Raw genomic sequence first — 5,547 nt, 5'->3', positions numbered from 1 at the left:
GTAGGAGCTCCTACTTCCATGGGCATTATTCCTCCCGGGGACTTGCCGCCAAGTCTGGCCGGGGGACAGTGACACTCGGCCGGGTAGGCGAAGTGGCTTCTCCCGCTGACTTGCCCCTTTGGAAGTAGGAGCTCCTACTTCCATGGGCATTATTCCTCCCCGGGACCTACTGCCAAGTGTGGCCGGGGGACAGTGACACTTGGCCGGGTAGGCGAAGTGGCTTCTCCCGCTGACTTGACCCTTTGGAAGTAGGAGCTCCTACTTCCATGGGCATTATTCCTCCCCGGGACCTCCTGCCAAGTGTGGCCGGGGAACAGTGACTCTTGGCCGGATAGGCCAAGTGGCTTCTCCCGCTGACTTGCCCCTTTGGAAGTAGGAGCTCCTACTTCCATGGGCATTATTCCTCCCCGGGACCTACAGCCAAGTGTGGCCGGGGAACAGTGACTCTTTGCCGGATAGGCCAAGTGGCTTCTCCCGCTGACTTGCCCCTTTGGAAGTAGGAGCTCCTACTTCCATGGGCATTATTCCTCCCCTCGACCTACAGCCAAGTGTGGCCGGGGAACAGTGACTCTTTGCCGGATAGGCCAAGTGGCTTCTCCCGCTGACTTGCCCCTTTGGAGGTAGTAGCTCCTACTTCCATGGGCATTATTCCTCCCCGGGACATACTGCCAAGTGTGGCCGGGGAACAGTGACTCTTTGCCGGATAGGCCAAGTGGCTTCTCCCGCTGACTTGCCCCTTTGGAGGTAGTAGCTCCTACTTCCATGGGCATTATTCCTCCCCGGGACCTACAGCCAAGAGTGGCCGGGGAACAGTGACTCTTGGCCGGATAGGCCAAGTGGCTTCTCCCGCTGACTTGCCCCTTTGGAAGTAGGAGCTCCTACTTCCATGGGCATTATTCCTCCCCGGGACCTACTGCCAAGTGTGGCCGGGGAACAGTGACTCTTGGCCGGATAGGCCAAGTGGCTTCTCCCGCTGACTTGCCCCTATGGAAGTAGGAGCTCTTACTTCCATGGGCAGTATACCACTCGGGGACTTAGAGCCAAGTGTCTTCACCCTTTGGAGGTAGTAGCTCCTACTTCCATGGGCATTATTCCTCCCCGGGACATACTGCAAATTGTGGCCGGGGAACAGTGACTCTTGGCCGGATAAGCCAAGTGGCTTCTCCCGCTGACTTGCCCTTTGAAGGTAGTAGCTCCTACTTCCATGGGCATTATTCCTCCCCGGGACCTACAGCCAAGAGTGGCCGGGGAACAGTGACTCTTGGCCGGATAGGCCAAGTGGCTTCTCCCGCTGACTTGCCCCTTTGGAAGTAGGAGCTCTCACTTCCATGGGCAGTATACCTCTCGGGGACTTAGAGCCAAGTGTCTTCGCCCTTTGGAGGTAGGAGCTCTTACTTCCATGGGCATTATTCCTCTCCGGGACTTACAGCCAAGTGTGGCCGGGGAACAGTGACACTTGGCCGGGTAGGCCAAGTGGCTGCTCCCGCTGACTTGCCCCTTTTGAAGTAGGAGCTCCTACTTCCATGGGCATTATTCCACCCCGGGACCTACAGCCAAGTGTGGACGGGGGACAGTGACATGTGGCCGGATAGGCCAAGTGGCTTCTCCCGCTGACTTGCCCCTTTGAAGTAGGAGCTCCTACTTCCATGGGCATTATTCCTCCCCGGGACCTACTGCCAAGTGTGGCCGGGGAACAGTGACTCTTGGCCGGGTAGGCCAAGTGGCTTCTCCCGCTGACTTGCCCCTTTGGAAGTAGGAGCTCCTACTTCCATGGGCATTATTCCTCTCCGGACCTACTGCCAAGTGTGGCCGGGGAACAGTGACTCTTGGCCGGATAGGCCAAGTGGCTTCTCCCGCTGACTTGCCCCTTTGGAAGTAGGAGCTCTTACTCCCATGGGCAGTATACCTCTCGGGGACTTAGAGCCAAGTGTCTTCACCCTTTGGAGGTAGTAGCTCCTACTTCCATGGGCATTATTCCTCCCCGGGACCTACTGCCAAGTGTGGCCGGGGAACAGTGACTCTTGGCCGGATAGGCCAAGTGGCTCTTCTCCCGCTGACTTGCCCCTTTGGAAGTAGGAGCTCCTACTTCCATGGGCATTATTCCTCCCCGGACCTACAGCCAAGTGTGGCCGGGGAACAGTGACTCTTGGCCGGATAGGCCAAGTGGCTTCTCCCGCTGACTTGCCCCTTTGGAAGTAGGAGCTCTTACTTCCATGGGCATTATACCTCTCGGGGACTTAGAGCCAAGTGTCTTCACCCTTTGGAGGTAGGAGCTCCTACTTCCATGGGCATTATTCCTCCCCGGGACCTACTGCCAAGTGTGGCGGGGAACAGTGACTCTTGGCCGGATAGGCCAAGTGGCTTCTCCCGCTGACTTGCCCCTATTGAAGTAGGAGCTCTTACTTCCATGGGCATTATTCCTCCCGGGACCTACTGCCAAGTGTGGCCGGGGAACAGTGACTCTTGGCCGGATAGGCCAAGTGGCTTCTCCCGCTGACTTGCCCCTTTGGAAGTAGGAGCTCTTACTTCCATGGGCATTATTCCTCCCCCGGGACCTACTGCCAAGTGTGGCCGGGGAACAGTGACTCTTGGCCGGATAGGCCAAGTGGCTTCTCCCGCCGACTTGCCCCTTTGGAAGTAGGAGCTCCCACTTCCATGGGCATTATTCCTCCCCGGGACATACTGCCAAGTGTGGCCGGGGAACAGTGACTCTTGGCCGGATAGTCCAAGTGGCTTCTCCCGCTGACTTGCCCCTTTGGAAGTAGGAGCTCCTACTTCCATGGGCATTATTCCTCCCCGGGACCTACAGCCAAGAGTGGCCGGGGGACAGTGACATGTGGCCGGATAGGCCAAGTGGCTTCTCCCGCTGACTTGCCCCTTTGGAAGTAGGAGCTCCTACTTCCATGGGCATTATTCCTCCCCGGGACCTACTGCCAAGTGTGGCCGGGGAACAGTGACTCTTGGCCGGATAGGCCAAGTGGCTTCTCCCGCTGACTTGCCCCTATGGAAGTAGGAGCTCTTACTTCCATGGGCATTATTCCTCCCCGGGACCTACTGCCAAGTGTGGCCGGGGAACAGTGACTCTTGGCCGGATAGGCCAAGTGGCTTCTCCCGCTGACTTGCCCCTTTGGAAGTAGGAGCTCTCACTTCCATGGGCAGTATACCTCTCGGGGACTTAGAGCCAAGTGTCTTCACCCTTTGGAGGTAGGAGCTCTTACTTCCATGGGCATTATTCCTCTCCGGGACCTACAGCCAAGTGTGGCCGGGGAACAGTGACACTTGGCCGGATAGGCCAAGTGGCTGCTCCCGCTGACTTGCCCCTTTGGAAGTAGGAGCTCCTACTTCCATGGGCATTATTCCACCCCGGGACCTACAGCCAAGTGTGGCCGGGGGACAGTGACATGTGGCCGGATAGGCCAAGTGGCTTCTCCCGCTGACTTGCCCCTTTGGAAGTAGGAGCTCCTACTTCCATGGGCATTATTCCTCCCCGGGACCTACTGCCAAGTGTGGCCGGGGAACAGTGACTCTTGGCCGGGTAGGCCAAGTGGCTTCTCCCGCTGACTTGCCCCTTTGGAAGTAGGAGCTCCTACTTCCATGGGCATTATTCCTCCCCGGGACCTACTGCCAAGTGTGGCCGGGGAACAGTGACTCTTGGCCGGGTAGGCCAAGTGGCTTCTCCCGCTGACTTGCCCCTTTGGAAGTAGGAGCTCTTACTCCCATGGGCAGTATACCTCTCGGGGACTTAGAGCCAAGTGTCTTCACCCTTTGGAGGTAGTAGCTCCTACTTCCATGGGCATTATTCCTCCCCGGGACCTACTGCCAAGTGTAGCCGGGGAACAGTGACTCTTGGCCGGATAGAACTAGTGGCTTCTCCCGCTGACTTGCCCCTTTGGAAGTAGGAGCTCCTACTTCCATGGGCATTATTCCTCCCCGGGACCTACTGCCAAGAGTGGCCGGGGAACAGTGACTCTTGGCCGGATAGGCCAAGTGGCTTCTCCCGCTGACTTGCCCCTTTGGAAGTAGGAGCTCCTACTTCCATGGGCATTATTCCTCCCCGGGACCTACTGCCAAGTAAGGCCGGGGAACAGTGACTCTTGGCCGGATAGAACTAGTGGCTTCTTCCGCTGACTTGCCCCTTTGGAAGTAGGAGCTCCTACTTCCATGGGCATTATTCCTCCCCGGGACCTACAGCCAAGCTTGGCCGGGGGACAGTGACATGTGGCCGGATAGGCCAAGTGGCTTCTCCCGCTGACTTGCCCCTTTGGAGGTAGGAGCTCTTACTTCCATGGGCATTATTCCTCTCCGGGACCTACAGCCAAGTGTGGCCGGGGAACAGTGAAACTTGGCCGAATAGGCCAAGTGGCTGCTCCCGCTGACTTGCCCCTTTGGAAGTAGGAGCTCCTACTTCCATGGGCATTATTCCTCCCCGGGACCTATAGCCAAGTGTGGCCGGGGGACGGTGACATGTGGCCGGATAGGCCGAGCGGCTTCTCCCGCTGACGTCATCGCTTTGGAAGTAGGAGCTCCTACTTCCATGGGCTTGTTCCTCCCCGGGACTTGCCGCCAAGTCTGGCCGGGGGACAGTGACATGTGGCCGGATAGGCCAACTGGCTGCTCCCGCTGAGCCCCTACTTCCATGGGCTTGTTCGTCCCCCGGGACTTGCCGCCAAGTCTGGCCGGGGAACAGTGACATGCCGCCGGATACGGCCGAGCGGCTGCTCCCGCTGACGTCATCGCTTTGGAAGTAGGAGCTCCTACTTCCATGGGCTTGTTCCTCCCCGGGACTTGCCGCCAAGTCTGGCCGGGGGACAGTGACATGTGGCCGGATAGGCCAACTGGCTGCTCCCGCTGAGCCCCTACTTCCATGGGCTTGTTCGTCCCCGGGACTTGCCGCCAAGTCTGGCCGGGGAACAGTGACATGCCGCCGGATACGGCCGAGCGGCTGCTCCCGCTGACGTCATCACTTTGGAAGTCGGAGCTCCTACTTCCATGGGCTTGTTCCTCCCCGGGACTTGCCGCCAAGTCTGGCCGGGGGACAGTGACATGTGGCCGGATAGGCCAACTGGCTGCTCCCGCTGAGCCCCTACTTCCATGGGCTTGTTCGTCCCCGGGACTTGCCGCCAAGTCTGGCCGGGGAACAGTGACATGCCGCCGGATACGGCCGAGCGGCTGCTCCCGCTGACGTCATCACTTTGGAAGTCGGAGCTCCTACTTCCATGGGCTTGTTCCTCCCCGGGACTTGCCGCCAAGTCTGGCCGGGGGACAGTGACATGTGGCCGGATAGGCCAACTGGCTGCTCCCGCTGAGCCCCTACTTCCATGGGCTTGTTCGTCCCCGGGACTTGCCGCCAAGTCTGGCCGGGGAACAGTGACATGCCGCCGGATACGGCCGAGCGGCTGCTCCCGCTGACGTCATCACTTTGGAAGTCGGAGCTCCTACTTCCATGGGCTTGTTCCTCCCCGGGACTTGCCGCCAAGTCTGGCCGGGGGACAGTGACATGTGGCCGGATGGCCAACTGGCTGCTCCCGCTGAGCCCCTACTTCCATG

Source organism: Engystomops pustulosus, unplaced genomic scaffold (assembly GCF_040894005.1).
Source record: "Engystomops pustulosus unplaced genomic scaffold, aEngPut4.maternal MAT_SCAFFOLD_372, whole genome shotgun sequence".
Classification (NCBI taxonomy): Eukaryota; Metazoa; Chordata; class Amphibia; order Anura; family Leptodactylidae; genus Engystomops; species Engystomops pustulosus.
Note: the sequence above shows the minus strand (reverse complement) of the source record.